The 23,446-nt window shown below is 38.3% G+C and overlaps 1 long non-coding RNA gene across 1 annotated transcript; it reads right to left on the bottom strand.

The window, feature by feature from the left end:
- Window positions 1-1,083: 1,083 nt before the first annotated feature.
- On the bottom strand, window positions 1,084-12,433 carry LOC149253215 (uncharacterized). The gene is made up of 3 exons (XR_016266149.1): window positions 12,168-12,433; window positions 1,356-1,410; window positions 1,084-1,256 (listed from the first exon to the last, which is right to left on the bottom strand). It is a non-coding gene; the product is annotated as an uncharacterized LOC149253215 (long non-coding RNA).
- Window positions 12,434-23,446: the final 11,013 nt, after the last annotated feature.

The raw sequence follows: 23,446 nt of genomic DNA, 5'->3' as shown, positions 1-23,446 counted from the left end.
GATATGCGTATATACAGAAGTTGCACATGCACATGACATATGCACATATCTTCCGTATGTGTGTAGTTTTAATATATACGTTTCAAATATGTGTATATCTTCTCAATATGCATATATACGGAAGATATGTGCATGTAGAGAAGTTGAGCACATATATGGACTATTGTGTATGTATATTATGGAAGTTGTGCACAACTTCTTTATATACTTAGCTTTTGTATATGTGCATATACGGAAGTTTCACATATATAGAGGATATACGCATATACGGAAGTTGTGCATTTCTTCCTTATATACGTAGCTTCCATATATGCGCATATACAAAAGTTGAAAATAACTTCAACCTTCTTATTTACTCAACTTTAACCTCCATATATATGTGGACCTTCTGTTTATGTGCATATACAGAAGATATGCACATACATATAAGTTGTGCATATACGGAAGATATGCGATACAAAATATGCACATATATAAAGTTGTGCTACCCCCGTAAATACACATATCTTCAAATATGTTCAAATGCGCATTTCTTATCGTATATGCGCATACACATATCTTCAATGTTCAAATCTTTCGTAAATACGCATAACTTCTGTATATGTGCACTTCTTCCGTATATGCGCAACTTCTGTATATGCGTATATCTTTTTTTTATCTGAAACTTTTGTATATGTCCATATTTTTGTATATGTGTATATTTTTCATATATGCACATATACGAAAAAAAAAAAAAACCTCATATACAGGAAGCTATGCAGAGCTCTAGCCTCTATACATATGTTTTTTGCCCTATACTTCGTGTCTTCTCCTAATTTATTAAAACAAGAGGTCGATCCATGGTAATGATATGTTCGTCCAGGCATGCAACATCAAATAAGATATAAATATAAAAGTAACTAAACCTGTAAACTTGATAATTTGTAAATAATAAAAGAAAAATCCATTACAACTACATTCATCAAAAGTAATGTAACATTGATAGAATATAACATTGCATCCACATAAGGATTTAAAATTCAATGAAGATGTTGTCATAAACACAAATCTAAATTTATGTATTTTTATTCAAAATTGGTCCAACTATACATTTTTCTTTTTTACAAAATAGAACTTCATTTCCAACATAGATAATGGAATCTCATGCCCATAAATGACATAATGGAAAAACAACATCATGATCGATCTAAAGTATGGGTCTATAAGTCACCCTCGTCCCTCTTGGCACTCTCAGGTGGATTTCCAAATTGATATCTCTGCAAAAATTACAATAATCATTTAGTTGTAAAAATTGAAAGGCATAGAATCAATTTCATTAATTCATGATGATATTTTAATCAAATACTCATTCTCACCGTGAGGATCTGAGAATTCGACAATTTGGAATGTTGTGAGATGTGGGTCCCTCAGCTGTAACAATAAAAAAAGTTCATATAGTTATGCAAATGTATTGAACATGATAATATATCGCATTTAATGTGAAACAATGCATAGCATGAAATTTCCATACCAATATTGGGTATAATAAAATCTTCCATTATCTCAAGCGCGTGATCCACATTTATTTGTTTTTGAGAAGATAACTCCAATTGTTCATCCATTCTTTTTTTTCTTGCATGAACTCATCCAACCCTTTCAACCCTTGAAGAGAGTTTTTTCATCCTCTAAATTATTTATCTCACCAATTTGAGTTGTTTGTGTAAAGTTGTATTATGCCTTTTCCAATACCTAATTTCTTATAAACCGAAGTAATTTGTTCTAACTTTCAACCATAAGAAGATAGTTTGAACCCTATAACTTGAAGTTGATGATTTCTTTTTAGTAATTCAACTCTATTTTATTCTTAATTCCTTATTGCTCCACATTTTTTTTTAATAATTATGATAATGCTTCACATTTTAAAACTACAATTGAGTAGAGTATCCTAGCTTCAGATAATTATGATAATGCTTCACATTTTAAAACTACAATTGAGTATAGTATCTTAGCTTCAGATATGGAGCTAGGTTGAGGTGGATACTTCATACCACATGAGCTTTATTTAGCATTATCAGTAATGGAGCACAAGGGATACTAGCTATTTTGGGGATACTATAAGGGATGAAATTTCCAAAATGGTCCTTTAGTAAGACCTAAAACTACTTATGATTAGCTAATAATTCATCTTCTTTTAATGTAAGGAAATAGATTAATGGCCCAAAACCTAAAGGCATATGGCAAGAGTGAAAGCCTATCCCCTTATAGACCACTAAGGATTTATTTTAGGTGACAATGTTTTCCTTAAATAGAAATTACTAGTCATCCTATATTCAAAGATAACAACCTTTGATGATTCTCCTCACTATATATATATATATACAAAAGAAGTACATCCATACAAACAAAACACTCACATGAATATAGAGGTGAAAATAATTAAATCTAGGGGGTGACTTATTTTTATTTATTTGCTCCAAATAATATATATATATATATATATATCACTTAAATAAGGGAAGTCATTTAAACAAAACACTCAAATGAATAATGTAGGGGTGAAAATAGTTTACTATAGGTAGTGTCCTCTTTTAATTTATTTCCTCCAAATAGTTTAGAATGATGAACAAAGTCCATAAACCTAAGACTTTTTAGTTCATTAATAAATGCACTTTACTTTAAATTTAATGCACATGTTGAAAATTAAGGTCATAGTCATATTTTTATACGAGTAGAGGCAGAGTATATATTGTTTTTTTTATTTTGGTTAAAGAAATTTGAATTTCAATTAGTTTTGAACTTGTTTAAACAAATTTTATGAAATTTATTAAAGGTTCTAAAAAAATATTAATCTGAATAATTTGAAAATTAAAAAATTAAAAAATAAAATTTAAAATGTAAATTAATTTTTCTAATTGTGTATGGGGCTATTTTATATGCAAAGTATATATTGTTTTTTATTTTGGTTAAAAAAATTTGACTTTCAATTAGTTTTGAATTTGTTTAAACAAATTTTATGAAATTTATTAAAGGTTCTCAAAAAAATGTGGTTTTAAATTGATTTATGAGATATAAAAATTATATTAAAAACTAGAAAATCTTAAAAAAAAATATTCACTGTGTTATAACATTGCAAGAGAGAATGCCATCTGGATAGTTGCCCACCATTTTTTATGCAAGAAACTTTCCATATTTCTATAATTTGAATAAAAAATTCATTCATTACTTTATTTATTTGCAATTAATAAAATTTTAGAAAATGTTTAAAATACTAATTTCTTAAATAACTTCAATGGTCAATAATTTAATTTTTAATTTTTTAATTTTTAAGTTAGTAGCTTAGCTAAGCACCCAATTTTCTTATAAAATGGGTTTTTATTTCTAAATCATTAAATTTTAATGCACTGCCAAAAAAACTAATAAACTAACTTCCAAAAAAATGAAAATAAAAAATACATTTTTATGATTATTTCCAAAACTTTTTAATCATAAATGAATATATTAAAAATAAATTAATTATTGTTTATATTTATTTGTTAAATATTAAATAAATCAAAATAAATTTTTAATTAAAAAATAGAAAACCTAATTTTAAATTAAAAAAAATTATAAATACATGAGAGTAATGAACGATCTTAAAAAATCAAAACTTTCACGTATTTAACCTTCTATATCAGAATTTTAGTATTAAAATAACATTATAATTAATCAAAAAATAAAATTAATATTTGTTTACAAAATAATATCCATGGGAAAGAAAACAATGGAACATCATTACAGAAAACGGTGATGATAAAATAAAATAATATTCTTGTTATATTTTTCCTTTGAACTTGAAAAAAAGAAAACTTAATCTATGGAAATGGATATAGATTTTCGGTTTAGCCTTAATTTATTTTTTTTACCAAGAAAACTTAAAAGGTTAATCATGGTCGTATGGCTGATTACTTTGAAAAACTAGAATAGTTAACCACCACGTGACTGGTAACTCTGAAAAACAAAACCTATCACTGCCACAAATAAATTTTTAGCCAAATCACTGGGACCCCTGGTGTAAGGTACCCGAGTTGAGTCGGGCATGGTGCGACGAGCGGGCGAGTTGACATGGGCGCGGGCACGGTGAACAGGCGCAGGCGCGGTGCGACGAGCGGGCGAGTTGACACGGCGGGCGCGCGGGCAGGCGCACACAATGGGCGCGTGGGTGAGAGCACACGGCGGGCGCGCGCACACGACAATGCGACGTTTTGAAGAGTTATATGCGACGATAATTGTGCGATGACACTTATACCCGGTTTAAGCGTGGAGCAACATACTTGGAGGCCGACGATGATGGAGGGTGGGCCGACTAACGTGTTGGGCACTTGAACGCGGTTAAGGGGTGTGCGCACGATGGTTGGGTGGTCGGCGAGGCAAGCCCCACCCACACTTGCGAAGGCTATATGTAAGTGCGTTAGAGCACTTGGAATTCATTCAATCGAAGCAACTTCGCTCAAGAGGAAGAGGCGCATGTCTAAGTGCGCAGAAGACAAGGAGGAAAGGCGCATACCTCATGCGTTGGTTCTTGGTTTAGCCGCACATTAGAGAAGTGTCGTTCTTGGAGTTGGGTGAAGGTGTTGGGCAAGGTGTGCCCGGTGATCGGTTGAGGTGTGCACGACGGTCGTGCAAAGTGCCGGTTTGTGCCTACACTTGGCGTGGGTGTCTTGGTGGCTCGGGTGAGCACCCGCCCATCGTGCAAGGTGTGCACGAAAGTGAACGGTGGTTCACCTTGATTGTAAAATTGGCTAAGTGTAAATTTTGGGTTTCCCAAGATTTAGCTTGTACATTGTAAAAGTGATGATTATATAATATATTGATTCGGGCAGACTCATATTACAGGGAGTTGCCCCTCCCCTTTATACTGTGCAATTGTCTTCTTGTTTATAATTGTTGTTGATAATGAATGAGTATGGGTGTTCATTGGTATAAAGGATAAACATAATAATACTTGGTTGTGAAACACAAACTAAGTAGGAGAAAGTGAATTAAGGCGTAGTCCACGAACATAAGTATTGGTGAAAAAAAAAGTGTTCGGTGGTGCCACACCTCGCTATAAGCGATTGAAAGACTACCGCAGGTGTAGGGCCATGACAGTTGGTATCAGAGCTAGTCTGAAGGCTTGGAGGAGTCTTGCAGGAAGCTAGGTGAAGCAAGTGTATCCACACACTTGGAAACTTGACAGTTGATGACAGTGGAAGCAGGTACTTGCAGGTGAAGGAAGCTACTTTCACATACAAGTGGAACAAGGGCCGGTTCATGGTTGCAATGGACTTGGTAAAGGTGGTGAATGGTGAAACAGGTTTAGCATGGGTGAAGCTTAGTGCTTGGGCCAAGCTGAACGACAAGGCATGGCAAGTTTGGAAGAATGCAAAGGGAAGCTCTTGCTTACTTTATACAGGTTGAAGAGGTTGAAAGAAGAGAATCCCCGATTCGAGAGGAACTTGAAGTCTTGGAAAAGAATGTTGAAGACGAACTTCTTCAACTTGGTTGGACAATGGAGCAAGATGAAGTTGCAAATTGTGCTGACAAGGAAGAGGAAGCCGTGATGATTGAGGATGTTGCAAATGTGACAACGATGGAGGATGAACTTGAAATTGATCAAGTTGGACCAGGATCGTGCAGTTTGCAGACATGGATGGATCAGGATACTCACATGGAGGAGCCTCATGATCATGATGAAGAGCAAGGATTGTTGATTGTTGCAAGACATTTTGGGGTTGTTTGTGACCTTATGATGAAAGGTGCAAAGCCCGTGACAAGGGAGGAACATGATGATCGTTGTGGAGGATTGGGTCATGCTTTAGCCACATTGGCTAAGTGCCCGGCATGACTCATGGACAGATTGAAGAAGGGCACACACTTGAGATGCTTGGGTGGACTTCTCATGGTCGAGACCAAGAGTAACTCTTGGTGGAACCTTCAGTGGAGGAGCCATAATGAAAGGGACTCGTGATGTGATGATGATATGGTTGGGTGACCGAGTTCACTAGACCGAAGATAGCAGACTTGGATGAAGATGACCAATTGTTGTGATGGGTCTACTTGGTTGGGTTACATGGGCAACTTGAGTCATGGACATCAGGTTGGAGACATGGAGAATGGCAGTCTTATGCAGGGACATTGTGCAGGAGCACTTGTAGAGGTGCCACTTATGGGCATCCAATGAGGAGTGCCAAGGCAGGAATGTTGTGCAAGTGGATTTGTTGGTGTGACATGGAGATGTTTTACTTATGAGCCGATGGAGAGGTTGTACACTTTTGTACAACAAGGCCATGGATTTAGATGGAGTTGTGAGCAGACTATGGAGCATTCCTACTACATGGAGAGCTGAGGCATCTTGTAGAGACCTTTGGGCTGAGACTTGTATGCTTGCTAGGATGTTGGTTGGGGATGACTTATGGAGCTCATGATGACATGAGATTGTTGTGACTTCTAGAGGGACTTCATATATGGTGGACTTGGAGGATCTGATGCATTGAGAAGCTGAGGTTAGAGACTTTGATGCAGGATGGGGTGCATACTTTCAAGTACATGTATGGGAATGGCTTGGAAGAGAGTCTTGATGTGGAGGATCGATATGAGACACTTTGGAGTGATGGAGTCACGATGATGTTGATGCCTTGGTGACTACACTTGGGCATGGGTTGAGCCGAGGATCAACTACCTTTTGACACATGGGAGTTGATTGATCTATGATCATGGGCAGCACATAGATGAGACAAGTGCATAATTGTTTCTATGGCAGACTTGAGGGATGACACATTGCATATATGATGGAGGTTGCTTCATGGACTTGGATGTGGCACACCGAGAGTTGGAGATTGATGAGATGATCTCTTCATATGGAGGAGATACACATATGGATGATGATGTTGGGATAGATGTGGCTGATTTCATGTAGCACATTGACACCAAACATCATGGACAGCATGTTGCAGATGAGATGGGGGCTACTTCATGGACCTAAGCATGGCTTATACTTATATGGAAATGGATTCTTGATCGAGTTGAGGATGTGGCAGGATGTTTTGAGAAACAACTGATGGTGGCATGAGGATGTGCATTCTCATGGTTTGGACGTGACGGTTGGATTAGCTACCCAACTAGTTCAGACATGGGGGTTAACAGTGTGCAGAGATGTGTTGGCATTATGTTGGAGTATCATGGCAGCAGTTCAGATGATGACACATGGGGAGATCAACACGATATGTTGCAGTGAGCATGTAGCTTGGATGGAAGGACCAGCCTTCCATGATGGAGAGCAGCATGTGGAGATTGTGACGAGGTGATCGATGATCATGGATTGAGATGATCTCTGATGTATGACATACCGATGAGGTGTATACCTTGGTATGGTGATCTTGGTGACAGAGGGTTGTCAAGGCAAGACATGGTGGAGACGGTGGTTCTACATATGATGCAGAGATGGTTGCAGTATGTGGAGGAGTTGACATCATGGATATTGATGATCTTGGTGGATGGCTACCGAGATGGTATGTTGTCGAGGACAACAACGATTTCAAGTGGAGGAGGATGTAAGGTCTCCGAGTTGAGCCGGGTGCGGTGCGACGAGCGGGCGAGTTGACACGGGCGCGGGCACGGTGAATGGGCGCAGGCGCGGTGCGACGAGCAGGCGAGTTGACACGGCGGGCGGGCGCACAAGACGGGCGCGCGGGTGTGCGCACACGGCGGGCGCGCGGGCGGGCGCGGGCACACGGTAATGCGACGTTTTGAAGAGTTATATGCGACGATAATTGTGCGATGACACTTATACCCGGTTTAAGCATGGAGCAACATACTTGGAGGCCGACGACGATGGAGGGTGGGCCGACTAACGTGTTGGGCACTTGAACGCGGTTAAGGGGTGTGCGCACGATGGTTGGGTGGTCGGCTAGGCAAGCCCCACCCACACTTGCAAAGGCTATATGTAAGTGCGTTAGAGCACTTGGAATTCATTCAATCGAAGCAACTTCGTTCAAGAGGAAGAGGCGCAGGTCTAAGTGCGCAGAAGACAAGGAGGGAAGGTGCATACCTCATGCGCTGGTTCTTGGTTTAGCCGCACGGTAGAGAAGTGTCGTTCTAGGAGTTGGGTGAAGGTGTTGGGCAAGGTGTGCCCGGTGATCGGTTGAGGTGTGCACGACGGTCGTGCAAAGTGCCGGTTTGTGCCTAGACTTGGCGTGGGTGTCTTGGTGGCTCGGGCGAGCACCCGCCCATCGTGCAAGGTGTGCACGAAGGTGAACGGTGGTTCACCTTGATTGTAAAATTGTTTAAGTGTAAATTTGGGGTTTCCCAAGATTTAGCTTGTACATTGTAAAAGTGATGATTATATAATATATTGATTCGGGCATACTCATATTGCAGGGAGTTGCCCCTCCCCTTTATACTGTGCAATTGTCTTCTTGTTTATAATTGTTGTTGATAATGAATGAGTATGGATGTTCATTGGTATAAAGGATAAACATAATAATACTTGGTTGCAAAACACAAACTAAGTAGGAGAAAGTGAATTAAGGCGTAGTCCACGAACATAAGTATTGGTGAAAAGAAAGTGTTCGGTGGTGCCGCACCTCGCTATAAGCGGTTGAAAGACTACCGCAGGTGTAGGGGCGTGACACCTGGGACCCCTGAAAAGCTCATACGTATTTTTATGAAGAAAATTTCATCCAATAAGCATGGCCACAATAACTAGCTACCATGGTGATCTCGGCGCCCTGCAAACCATGGTCCTAATGCATACTTCCTTCTTGATCTGAAGTATCCCTAGCATAGTAGAGCCCAGGCAAGCATACCGATGATTATATCTCAGACAGAATCAAAATGGGTTGTTTAAAGGTGAAAATGTAGAATGAGCTACCTGGGATTGCGGCCACTGTTGAGATGGGAAGGAAAATCGCTATTCTAACAAACGAGTTCCAGAACTGAGCGAAGATGAGCTTCCCGATGGTTGCCAAAGAGATTCTTTTGTTTTCCATGGACAATCCAATGGGTGTTCCCTGGAAGTTGCTGTCGTGAAGAGTCATGTCTCAATCCATTGACAGAATTGATCTCCCGCTCAATGGAGTGAGTAGCGGTGTGGATGACTTCGATCAGAGGGCCCAACCACTGCCGATACGTTCATGTTTGGAGTTGAGTTGAAATGAAGAATCCACCTCCGCCCCAGGCCCAACTTTCTGTTTCAAATTTCTAAAACAAAATAGCAAAATAGGGTAAGGCCGGTTGACGAATTCAAAATTCTAATTCGAATTTTAGAGCGCCATTATACAAATCAAAATTTGGAAAATAATACGCATTAATTATGTGTTGAGTTGACAGCGTGGAGTAGAGTATGCGACATGAGATGGTAAGCTATATACATACATGTCATTCCCTTTCATCTTTATCCGCCATCCAAGAGTACGAAATGGAACCATGTATGCATACATCCGCAGGCGGAGTTGCCCGTAAAAAACCTATCAGAATTGGAAAAGGGAAAACCGGATTTCCATTTCGTAGAATGGTTACCATCACATCCATCCAATACATATATGCATATACATCCGCAGGCAGAGTTGCCTGTAAAACCATATCAGAATTGTAAAACCCTGTCAGAATTGGAAAAGGGAAAACCGGATTTCCATTTTGGTAGAATGGTTAACAGAAAGTGTTGGCCTGAAAATTAAATAGATGTCAGAGTGTCTATGCCCTGAGGTCCGTAAAGGGTGTATTAATGGATCTATAAAACGGCACAATACCATCTTTAAAAATGGTTGACTCCAAACAAAAAACCTTACCAAACTGAATTGTTCGTACCTTAGGACCAATCCAATAAGCTAGCTCTGTCTCACGTTAAGATTAAAAAAAATTGTTGTTAATGGCCCTTTTTCCATTATTTTTATCTATTTTTTTTAAAACGCAACTTATTCCGTTAACAAAAGGGTTACTTCGTTCTGCTAATTCATATGCAATGTGATTCATTCGCCACAGAAGGTTGAATAAATTGTGCGAAGGATATATTGCCTACAAAACTATGGATTGGTGCAGTGAAAACTATAAGGGTGGAGTGAATCTCACTCCTTACAAACCATTTTTCTAGGAGTTTGTCTTTGGAGATTAGGTGTTTCCTCAAGTTGCTCTTGGAGATCGAGTTGTTTCCTCAAGTTGCTCTAATGGACGGAAGGCTAAAATCAATTCATGGGTTCTCTGCCCAGTAGCTTGGTTCACCAAATGAATTGAAAGGATTGAATTTTGGAGCAAAATAATCCTCCAACAGTTTGTTCATTGACATTATATTAGGGAAACAATTTACAAATCTTTACCACTCAAATAACAAAAATTTCAGCGCTTATTTCTAGGATTTTGTAAGCTAACGATTCTTACATATTTGGATCTCTATTTCAATGGCTTGGACGTGGACAAGACAAATTCCATCTTATCTGAAAACGAAAGAGGCACTTCAATTTTTGTTTGATATATAACCAACATATAGAATTCACCCTAATTTTTGGTGTTGGAAAACGCAGTTGCCCGGTTGGTTGTTTACCAGGTTTTTTGGAAATCCACTTTGCCAATTTCTTTAGAATTGGCCGATGCTTTATGCTTTCACGAGTAATTCAACTATATAGTCTTCGTTACAATGAATCCAGTGAGCTAAATATAACTATACGCTATTGCGAAGGTTGCTAGGCGTTTGACCGCTATCCGCTCACTCACATGTATGCAAATTCTAACTTTAATTTCATAAGGAACCTTTGACCAAGAGCTGTTAACCGAAGTGAGCAACCCACTAAAGCTATGGACATAAAATGAGAAACTAACTTTGCCTTTACTCGATCAATCATTGGAACCATAGTTACCAAATACGCGTGTATTGGCGAAAAAGTACGGAAATTCGCCAATTCACTTTGGTATGATAGATAATTGGCAAATTCGAATTCGGTTTCAAAGACCAAAAATTATATTTAAAAACAAAAACCGTTTCCATATTGAAAAAAAATTCTAAAATGTTCTTCTATCAACTGTGTTCCAAGTCCACGACAAGATTATTATCCAGAGCCTGGTTTATTCCTAGCAAAGTCCACGACAACATTATTATCCAGAGCCTGGTTTATTCCTAGCAAAGCAAGGAAAGGTTCCAAAGTAACCAAATCTGGAACATTCTATTGACTATGCTAGTTTTCAGGTTCCAAAGTAACCAAATCTGGAACATTCTATTGACTATGTTAGTTTTCATCACTACAGGCTTATACTTTCCAAAACACTCTACAGTATCATTATTAGCTGGCTTATTCTGGAACTACCCCTTTCTGGGAGCTTATGCTTAAAATGTACAACACAGAGTGACACTTAAAAACTATAACTTTTGTTTATATACTTTTTTAATGCAGTTGTAAAGATTATAGGTTTGTATTTGTGAATGGAATAATATTAGAAACCGTAACTTTTGTATGGAAAAAAATTAGTAAAATGGCAAATAGTAGTTACAAATAAGTAAATTTATATGTTATTTTTATATTGAAAAATAGTTATAAAATAGTAAACTGTTGAGTCAAATAAAATAGTACGTAAATTTATAAGTTATTTCTATATTGAAAACAAATTAGAAAATAACAACTGGTAACTACATTTGATAAAAATTTGTGAATGGTATAATAAGTAAATTTACAATATTAAATTTCATATATAAATTTTTAAAAATATATTAAGTATCTGTAAGACGTGTATTCTCTAATTTTTGGCAGAGACGAATTTTTTTAGTATCAATTCGAATTCGGTAACTAAATTAGAACATAAACTAGATCTGGGACAGGAACAACAAAAAAATGTTGAGAACACTGGATCGCGGCCTCCTTTTCCTTCCAAGGCAAGGCAACTGCTCACACAATGGGTGAGTTATATGCAATATCATTACATAGTTTGCAGAAATAATGGTTATTCATAGGTTTCACAAGACCATGTGGTCTCGACAAAAGGTTCAGTCAACCACCACTATTTTTCAAACTTCAAACTCAGCAACCACTAAAATTAAAATGACCATTCATTGTCTTTTCACGAAATATTTACATGAAAATTAAACATGTGCAGAGCAGTGTACACCTTGTGTTTCTTTCCCACCATTCAATGACTTTTTTTCTTAATACAAATAAAAAAAATGTAAACATGGGTAGCTAAACACATACCGTTGTTTTTTCTCTTTTCAATTCTACCCATTCCATTCAAAGCTCTGTAATGAAACGTTTCCAGTATTTTCTCCTCCATTAACTGTACAGCGATAATAAAAATGTATTGGACAAAATGCCAAGGGAACAGGTAATTGTTCTAAGAGAAAACACTAGAGGTGTCTTTACCTGAATCCCAAAAATCCCTGGTACAAACCACCATGGCCCCATGGATTTCAGAAATGTAACGGTGGATTTTTTTTTACTATGTGAAACACTGATAACCCGACTCAAATGATAAAATGGGAATGAAATTAAAAGGCAGTTTTAGACATAGATATGGAGGGTAGGGTGTCACCGGTCGTATCAGTCACATACCTAATGTGACAGGCTTGACATTCACGCCACTGCTGCGTCACACAATCGATGTCCTTCAAACCAGCGATGTGATTGATACGGTCTTCTTTCGGTCTGATGGATGTCGATCTCGTGGCCTCCATCCATTATTCTGCTCTGGATATTCTGTGCACTTAGATATTAGGGTAGGGCCTATAAACGTCAGGGTAGGCATCGGTCTTATCAGTGACAAACATAACACTACGAAAACTTGCAGACGTGCCTTTCACGCCACTGCTGCGTCGCACATTTGATGTCCTTCAAACCGGCTACGTGATAGAAGATATGGGCTGAAAATAACCATGGCTTGGCCTCATGACCTCCAACGATTACTCTGCCCCATATTTTAATAATTCAAAGTTAAAAATAATGAGGTAAATAGACTTTTATCAAAATTTTAGTTTATATCTTCTTTTTAATTTTCAATTTTTTTCACAAAATGAACATTGATGAGCGGAGGAGATGATTAAAGGATCAGGCCCACGCTTGAAGCATAAACTTCCTTAGCATATTATATTTTGTTTGATTTATTTAACAATTTAAAAAGTCTTCTAGTTACACCAAGCGTAATTATTTCAGTATGAGAATCTCTCTTTAAGTATTAGTACAACCATGAGCAGGAACATATAATAAATTGATTTACACAGAAGTTGAGTTATATTATGAATGCAAATAATATTATCCTTTTGTAAACAAAAATTAATGAAGACTATTTATTTAACATCAAAATTTTAATAATAAAGAATTATATTTGCATTCAATCCATTTTGATTCATAGTACTTACTGTCATGTTTTTATATTAATTAGACATATAAAAATAGTAAATGCATGTAAATAGAGAAATGGAATCATCTTCTTAGATCATAGGCCTAGCCTTCATACTCTTTCTTCCAAGATAGTTACTCACTTCACAGAATCTATTTATGAATTCCCTAACAAGAAGTCTAGAAGTCATCATTTTCTTGAGATTCCATAAAATGTTCTGATTGGATTTTTCTACCGGGCTGCCAAAGAAAAAAAGTGTGGAGGAGGGAGATTGATAAAACTGCGTGATTCCACATTCCAAATCTTTTCATTATAAAATTGGTATTGGTCGTGGCATAATACCAAAGGAGAGCTCATTGGTGCTTGGACCCTTGTGACCGTTGCAAAGCTCAAAAACATTAAAAATCTCATGATCTTGGGGGATTCAAAATGTGTTATCGATTCACTTGGGATTCAAAATGTGTTATCGATTCGCTTTGAGCAGCAAAGCTAGAGGTCTTGAATTTGGCTAAGTGAAAAGACATGGGCGGTTAAGGAAAGACATGGGCTGTCAATTCATGTTGCTCAGATTGCCAAATAGAAAGACATGGGCTGTCAATTCATGTTAGTCAGATTGCCAAATATTTGGTTACTCCCCCTGATTGCCAAATATTTAGATATGATATGGGTTGTTAAGGACATGGGTGGTTAAGGAAAGACATGTGTGGTCAATTCATGTCAGTCAAATTGCCAAATATTTGGCTACTCCGGGTGATTAGCAAGTCTAATCAACAATCAAGATAAGCTCAGGGGTTGGGAACAAGGTAGCAATTGAGATATCTCAGGGGTTGGGAACAAGGTGGCATACTTAGGTGTTGGGGGTTGGGAACAAGGTGGCATACTTGGGTGTCGATTACAAAAAGGTTGTCGCTCAAAGAGCTTTGCTGCAGCAGTCCTTAACAAAAGAAACGAACAGTCGACACAACGTTAAGGATGCCCTGGATTTTCAATGTAACTTCACAAAATGATGAAGCCCATCATGAAAAAGTACCCCTGGCATTCCTGAAGCCAAATTAGACAATAATGTTGTGTGAGACATTCTGAAAACGAATGGAGCAGAGAAGCTTGCTTTGTCTAAACAACATAGCACCCTTGCAAAGGTGGAAAAAAATCGTAAAGGCTTGGAAGGTTGTACATTGGCAAACAAGAAATGTTTGAAGCTTGCAAAAGAGGAACCCAACGAATTCAAACAAAAAAAAAATAACCCTTACAAGGTGATCTTTTATTACGTTGTCTATGAAATCCAATGTTTTTTTCCGACTTTTTCTGACAGATCTCTCCCGCCTAAGACGAAAACCCTTTGTGTAATAATTTACTCAAGTGTTGTGTATTTCTTCTTTGTCTATATATTACTATATATAGAATGTCAAACATGAAATCACAAACATTGAAAAATCATGCCTGCAATAACGAATTTTTTATACTTATCGAAAACAAAAGCTTTAGAATCACTATGAATCATGTCCACGACTCCTTCCTCCCTTTCTAGTTTTTGTCTCAGACACACCTACATTGAAACCATATTTTATTTTTGTTAAGTGTGAAGCCAAATTCATGAATCACATGTAGGATTCTAGATCCTTCTACACCGCCATTAGTTTCTAGATTTCCAGGATTCTAAATCCTTCTACACCGCCATTAGTTTCTAGATCTCTGAATCACATACAGGATTCTAGATCCTTCTTCTGCCTCTATAAATTTGTAATTTCTATGGCCAGGGATTGCAAGCCAAGGTCCAGGCCTGTGACGTAATGCAAAGTGATTTCTATTCTCCAATGATTGTTTTATCTATTCCATTGTTTCTAATTCAGTAATCATGTTGTTTCTCCATTTGTCTGTCTCTGAAATTATTCTTTGCTATTTTCGTCTAAGTCTCTGAATGCAAATCTGTTGTGTGTTATGTATGCTCTGAACTAACAATTGGTATCAGAGCTAGGGTCTAATATCCACCGTGCAAGCCACTTAATTCAATCACCTTACTCTGGCAACATTCATTAAAACGTTGGCTGTTACCTCTGGAGCTATAGAAGGATCTGTCCAGGAAATCGGAAATCCTTGCAAAGAAGAGAGTCCAGGAAAGGGATTTGTCCAGGAAATAACTGAGGAACACTTGAACTAAAAGACAATTGCTGCAAGAAAAACAAGGTCGTGGACCTCTGTTGAAACGTGTTGCTGGAGTTTGAAATTTGGTGTTTGTAAGTTTTTTTTACATCAAGCTTGCACGTATACGTCAAGTTTTTTTCTCAAACCAACATATGTATGTCTGAAATGTGAAAAGGTTAAAACATTATATATGTTTTTTACATTTATTATGAAACATATATAATTATATGTTGGAAGTTTGAAAAGTATATTTTAAAAAGGAGCAAGAATTTTGAAAATGGTATTTTAAAAGGAGGACCGTCATTATTACTAAATTTTAAAGAGTATTAATTAAAGTTTTATTTTTTAAGTGGAGTTTTTGTGTTTTGGGGCGTGAATTTGATTGAAAATGGAGACAACAGTTATAGATATGGAGAAGTTGAGCGGGGCTAATTTTGCCCTATGGAAATCATAGATGGAGGATATACCGATTTTAAAGGATCAGTATTTGCCGATTGAGGGCAAAACAAAGAAACCCTCATCGATGACAAATGAAGAGTGGAATAAGCTAGATAGAAAGGCAATTGCAACAATCCGCCAATATTTAGCAAAGAATGTTTGTTTCAATGTGTCCGGAGAAAAGACGACAGAAGGATTATGGAAGAAGCTCCATGATCTATATGAGAAGAACACGGCATCAAACAAAGTGTTCTTGATGAAGAAGCTTTATAATCTCAAGATGAAAGAGGGTGCTTTAGTCGTTGAGCACTTGAATGCATTTAATACTATTACTAATCAACTTACCTATGTTAAAGTCATTTTAAATGCTTAAATTAGGGCCATTTTGCTAAAGTGTTCTATGCCAGACAGTTGGGAAAATTTAATTGTAGCTATGAGCACTTTAGCAACTACAGGGACCCTTAAGTTTGATGATGTCAGCAACAATTTAATGAATGAGGAGCTGCGACGCAAGCCAATTGCGAAAAACCAGGGAGGAGAGGCTCTAGCTCTAGCTGATCGTGGTAGGAGAATGGATCGAGGCTGGCAAGGGCGATCAAGATCAAGAGGCCAATCAAAATCAAGGAGAGGCAAGATCATCTGCTTTCATTGTGGAAAACTCGGGCACATGAAGAAAAATTTCGATTCTAGAAGAAAGGACAAAAGGATTAGAGATCGTCCAGTACAAATCACAAGTCATCCAGCACAAATGAAGGTGAGACTACTGCTGTAGCCACAGATGGTGATGTGTTGTTTACTGTTTCAGTAGAGGATGCATGTGTATATACATCTAGCAGTAGCTTTGATTGGATCCTTGACTCTGGGGCATCTCACCATGTAACCCCATGCAAAGACAGTTTTGTTTCATATAATCCTGGTGATTATGGTAGAGTGCATTTGGGGAATAAACATTTTTATAATATTGTTGGAGTGGGAGATGTGCAGATCAAGATGAAAGATGGACAAGATATATTGTTGAAACAAGTCATGCACGTACCAAAAATGTGCATGAGTTTAATCTCTATGGGACGACTGGATGATGAAGGCTATTTGACAAGCTTTGGAAAAGGAGGCTGGAAAATTAGCAAAGGTGCATTGGTCGTGGCCAAAGGACCCAAGACAGGAACATTATACACATTGAAGACACTGATAGGAAAATCAAATTTCGTTGTTGTCACAAAATAAGGAAATTCAACAGATCTGTGGCATAAGCGTTTGGGTCACATGAACAAGAAGGGCTTAAAAATCCTTGTTGATAAAAATATATTGCCAGGTTTGAAATCCTACAATCTTGATCTTTGTGAGCATTGTATATATGGTAGACAAATAAGGGTTTCATTCCTTAGAGGTGGCCATGACAGAAAGAAAAATGTGTTAGAATTGGTACACTCAGATGTGTTTGGCCTGTTAACATCAAATCATTAGGAGAAGCATCATATTTTGTAACATTTATAGATGATGCATCGAGGAAGGTTTGGGCATATCCTATGAAAAATAAAATTGAAGTGTTTGTAATGTTTCAAAAATTCCATGTTGTTGTTGAAAGAGAGACTAACAAATTGCTGAAGTGTTTAAGAACAGATAATGACAGAAAATATTGCTCAAATGAATTTAAGGAATATTGTAACAGGTTTGGCATAAAGCATGAGAAGACTGTGCCTGGTACTCCTCAACAAAATGGTGTGTCGCAAAAAGGATGAATCACACTATTATGGAAAAGGTGTGAAGTATGTTGTCCAATTCCGGTTTGGAAAAGAATTTTTGGGCTGAAGCAGTCAGGACCACTTGCTATCTCATAAATAGATCTCCAACTACAGTCTTGGATGGTGATATCCCTGAAGAAGTTTGGACTGGTAAGAATTTGAATTATTATCACTTGAAAATCTTTGGATGTGAAGAATTTGTAAATATTCCCAAAGAAAATAGAACTAAGCTAGATGATAAATCTATGAAATGCATTTTTTTGGGATATGCAGATGAAGGTTTTGGTTATCATCTATGCGATCCAATCAAACATAAAATTATTAAAAGAAATGATGTTATATTTAATGAGTTAGAAATGTTCAAGAGGACTGTAGGTGAGTTGGAGGTCAAGAAGGTTATTGACAGGTTTGAAGAGCAGCAGGAAAACATACCACCAATACAAGAAAATGAACAGCGAATTCAAGAGCATGAAGAACAACAAGTGGAAAATGATGAAAAACAAGGAGGAATCTTGCAAGAACCTTTACAGGAGATTCAACCTGATAATGCACCACCACAGTTGGTTCACAGATCTTCTAGGGCTCATAAGCCTTCACAAAGGCATCCTCCTTCAAACTATATTTTGTTGACTGATGAGGATGAGCCTAATTGTTTTCAAGAAGCCTGTAAAGTTGAGCACAATGAAGAATGGAAGAAAGCAATAGAAGAAGAAATGAACTCTTTGGTGGAAAATAAAACTTGGGAGTTGGTAAACCTCCCAAAAGGTAGAAAGGCTCTACAAAAAAAATCAGTTTACAGGATTAAGCATGAAGGTGAAAAAAAAGAGGAGAGGTATAAAGCAAGGCTGGTGGTGAAAGGTTTTGCTAAAAAAGAAGGTGTTGACTTCACTGAAATTTTCTCACCTGTTGTTAAAATGTCATCTATTAGAGTCATTCTTGGTCTAGTTGCTACTTTAGACTTAGAATGTGAACAGTTAGATGTAAAAACTACTTTCCTTCATGGTGAATTCGAGGAAGAAATTTATATGGAACAGCCAGAAGGCTTCATAGAAAAAGGCAAAGAAGGCCTTGTTTGTAGGTTGAAGAAGAATCTCTATGGGTTGAAACAAACACCTCGATAATGGTACAAGAAATTTGATTCATTCATGTTGGAACATGGTTTTCAGAGGTTGGAAGCTGACCATTGCATCTATATCAAGAGGTATGATCAAGGAAAGTATATCATATTTGTTATAGACATTTTTTGGCACTACAACCCCAAGCATAAATGTCCATAAACCAAGGGCTCCTAAGTCCCTAAAGGTGTTGTTACAACCCCTAAAAAAATAAGGTCAACTAATTACAGCTTCTCCCAGAAGTTCTCCATGAAAAACTACTCAGAACTGGTCAAAACTGGACCATTTCACCTGCTCCATAGGCAAAGTGTGTTGCATCTCACCTAAACACACACAGTAGGTGTGTTGCATTTCAAAAAGCCCTTCTATGGGGTGCGATGGGCGAGAAGGGACAAATGGCAGTGTCAATCCGCGAGGTGGAGAAGCATGGAATCTTCCAGAAGCTTCTCCTGTGACACTTGCCTCTCTGAATTCGACCAGGGATGAGTAAGAGATCATCAATATCCAAATGGAAGCAAGAACTATCAGAGGGAAGACACTAATCAAATCTCAAAAGCTGACTCACCTCCCTTGCAGATATCTATATATGGATCCCTCATCCCAAAGATCCAAAGGCAGGAATTTTGTATCTTGTAAGGAAGTGCTGCTGGTTTATTGGTGCAATATCATAGTGTTGGGTGATCTAAGCTTTTCATGAGGTGAAGAAGGGCTTCTTGCTAAGAGGATGATGCTAGGTCAGAACAATTGGTTGTAACTCTCTTGACTCTTTCTTGATTATCAATAAAGCTATTCAAGTTTTCCTCCATACTCTTGTGTGATTTATGTTTTATGCATTTGTATGGTCAATTTACATCTAATCCTAGATTGTTTATGATAATAGATCCATGTTCTCGTATAGTGTTATGCTGCTTTGATTCTACAGGTACTCTGTGAAGCTGGGTATACAAGAAAGCAAGTAGCAAAGGACTATCGAAAGAGAGAGGAATCGAGCAAGGAACCAAGCGCAAGACAGAGGTTGGTCTCTTTTATTCTTCTCTCATCTATCTTTCATAAAGGAAAACGAAAGTAGTTTTACTTTGTTTGTTTCTAAGGTAGCTACCAGCCTTAGTGGGATTAGCAGTTCTGCATAGACACTTTTCCTTGTAACAAAATGGCGACTCCGCTGGGGAGCGAATAGATTGATTGTTTATCTACATTTGTTTACTTTATAAACTTACAGACGGAGCCTGAAGTCAAGCCAGCTAGCCTTCGAACTGCATTTGATATGCAAGTGCAAAGTAGATCAACGCTGCTTCAGTCAATCTCCGGGTTTTATTTATGAATTAAACAATTGATTTACAAGCTTTCTAATTACCCTCGTGGTGGCTCTAGTAACCTCCTTAGATCTACCCCTGTGATTGATTTACTGATTACCACTTACTCGGCCAAAATCCCTGAACTGAACTGCAAACTGTGACCTGGAACCCAATCAAAGTCTCGTCCCAGGTCTAGTGCACTGTCTGTTCTGTGAACTTCAAATGCAGCGCACTTCCCGAGTGCAGCAGGTGTGTTGCATTTCAGTTTCACTGTGTTACAGGTGCGCTGATCAGACAAGGCCTTGTTCCTGAATTTTGGTTTCTGTGTTCACTCTTTTCAGATCTATTCAGGAGTTTTGCTGCCTGTAGTCAGTACACCTCTGTTTTAAACCCCTTTCATTGCTAATATTCCGCCTTCCATTGTGCAAAGAACTGTAAATGTTTTTATGTATTTTTTCAGTCATTTTCAGTTCTCCTTTACAAAGAAGTAACGTAATTGTACTGTCGTTTCTTGATTTGAAAGTGTCGCAAGTGTCGTTTTCAGTCATAGAAGAGAATCTGATTGTTCTTGATAGTCAATTACCCTGTTACTATTGTATTTGATCTGAATTAGTAGTTTTTCTAGTGTCGAAAGCAAGTTTTCAATTCCGAATCACAAAGTGTTTCCATTGTCCTCATTTTGTTTTGAAAAGAAACTTGTTAGTAATTGTCGCCTTGAAAAATAATTCAGATTTGCGCATTAGCTTTCTTTTTATCATTCACATTAAGAAGGCTGAAAACAAATACATGCATGTGCATTTGCATTTAGACTGTTTGATTGGTTTGATTTAGGACAGTGCATATAGTGTGTGCTCTTTGCTCTTTGTTGAAATAACGCCATCTCTCTTTCCTTAGTAGCTAGGATTTTCATTGCACAAAGAAGATAAAACGATTGTTTGTCATCTTAGATTGCATTTTTAGGAATTGTGCATCTACATCGCGCGGTGAACCTGAAAAGCAAATTTCTTAAGCAAGATCAACTATAAAATAAATTTAATGAATCTAACAACGCTTTGGAACCTAACGCACTGCATCTAGAAGTCTAGGCTAGAGACGTATTCCGGCGTCGTAAAGCCTGGTAACTGTTGTTTTCACTGTTGGTTGGGTGATTCCTCCACTTTGAGACAATCAGTGCCAAGTACGGACTTGTGCTCCCACGTACCGTCGAGTATATTTTGGGAGACCACAATAGGCTTAATCCTTTATCCATAGGAAGCCATGTCTGCCGCCCTATCGATCGCGATGCATTGAACACAACATTTGAGAAGATTGACTACCGTACCGTAAAAAGTATTGTGCAGTTTTTCGATTGGTTTGGTAATCCCTCTGTCTAGATTTCCAGAGCAGTCCCTTTCGTTCCTTTTCAGACTCCTTAACAGAAAAAGTCCATCTGAGCACTTGTCACTTCAAGGTCATTAAAAATCGAAGGTGACTAGAGTTATCTTTTGTTTTTTCTCGACTCTTTAAAATTGAAAAAACAAGTTGTGTCAAAGCGTCTAAAATTTATTTTAAACGGAATAATCATCACCTTTCCTACGTTGGTCTTAGGTTGAAGAAAATGGAGTCCACCAACCAAGGAGTTCCCCTTGGAGGAAATCCTAGTCCCTTCTCCTCTTGGGGAGATGTTGGTGCACCCCATATGGCCACATTGTCGCTTCCAGGATTGACAATTGGCTTGCCCGTATGGCTTTTCTCAACCTCTGTCGTTCAGAATACCGCGATTCCTGAACAATCGAGTCAGCAACTAGACGATTCCAGAGTTACCCCCCAACCCTCTACTTCCTCCAATTCTTCCTCTCCTCCTTCCTCTTTTCTTGATAAAGCTGGTAAAGCCAAAAATCAAGTACCTGAGAAGAAGAAGGAAAAGAAGAAGAAAGAGAAGAAGGAGGAGCCAAAGGCGAAAAGGGGCACAACCAAACATCGTCTAGCGAAAATCCACACACTGCACTAACCAAGCCTAAATCGCCATGTGTCATTTGCAAAGGAGACCACTATCATCGAGATTGTCCTTGCATCCCTCAGATCTTAATGGACTGGTCTCCTCGCTTGCACAACCCGGTGTCGTCAACCTCTGATGATCATGTTGAAAACACACTGTCAACTAGTGAAAGTGAAGCCCCTGGACAAAAAGGAAAAAACAAATTTCCTTGTAAACTGTGTGAAGACGATCACGCCATACACCATTGTCCCTTCTTATACGAGGCTAAAAGAGTTTTGGACGATCGACCGGTTTCACCGTTACGACTTCCTCCTGAATATAAGAAACTTTTGACGAGTCCATCACTAGTTGAAAATCCGGCTAACCCGCCCTTGTGGTCGGCCGAAGTGTCTATCATTGAAGATGAACCATATGAATCCATACCAGATGAAAGTCAAAAGGTCGAGGCGGCAGTTGACCCGGTCTTGCCTTCAGAGGTTCCATCTTCAGATGATACAATCACCGAAGAGAACAAGGATGACACCGTCCAGATTCTTTTCATAAGCACAGACTCCGAAGAACATGGGGGCAGTCTACCCATTCCTTTACCGCAGGAAGGAAGTTCTTCAGGGTCATATCCGGCCGTCTATTCGGTCCCACCTCCAAGCAACCTAGTTGTTTCCTTCGACTGGAATCAACTAGGCAGACCTCGTTTACCGGCTAGTGTACCATTTCGAATCATTACTCAAATATATAGAATGGTCATGGCCGGTACCATCATAGATGAAGGGGCTTCTGTGAGTATCCTTTCTTCGACTGCTTGGAAAGCGCTTGGTTCGCCATCGCTTTTGCGTGAAATGAGAAATCTAACAGGCTTTGACAAAGGAACCAGTGGACCGTTAGGGATCCTTCCCAATGTGCTCATTACATTGAGAGGGAAAACCGTTCACATGAACGTAATGGTAGTCCAACGACCCCTGGATTATAATCTACTCTTTGGACGATACTATATTTATTGCATGGGAGCCATTGTCTCATCACTATTTAGAGTAATGTGTTTTCCGCACGAAGGAAGAGTGGTCAAGCTCGCAGACCAGCTTTCATTTCCCGTTCACACATAGCAAATAGTCATACACCAGCCCTGAATGGTCTTTTCACGCAAGGAATGTCTCATCAATCCCCAGTCTGTCCTCCTGATGAGCGCGAGTGATTCAGGGACATCACTGAAACCCAGGGGGCATGCACCCTGGTCTGCTTCGGCAGGAAAACTTCAGGTATAGGGTAGGTTTCCATGAGAGATATATGACTAGTCTGACACTCCCGTCCATAATTGGAAGAGGGGGTTTAGACTGGAATAAGATTCCCTCGTCAAAGTTATGTGAGTGGAGGCGTCTGTGCCACTCGCCTTTGTCTATTTCGGCAGACATCGCCGAAGAAGTGTTTTGTTTA

This window comes from Pinus tabuliformis, chromosome 7 (genome assembly GCF_031772625.1).
Source record: "Pinus tabuliformis cultivar Carrire ecotype Pingquan chromosome 7, CPIR1, whole genome shotgun sequence".
Taxonomy (NCBI): domain Eukaryota; kingdom Viridiplantae; phylum Streptophyta; class Pinopsida; order Pinales; family Pinaceae; genus Pinus; species Pinus tabuliformis.
The sequence above is the reverse complement of the archived record's forward strand: the minus strand, read 5'-3'. Positions and strand labels throughout refer to the sequence as shown.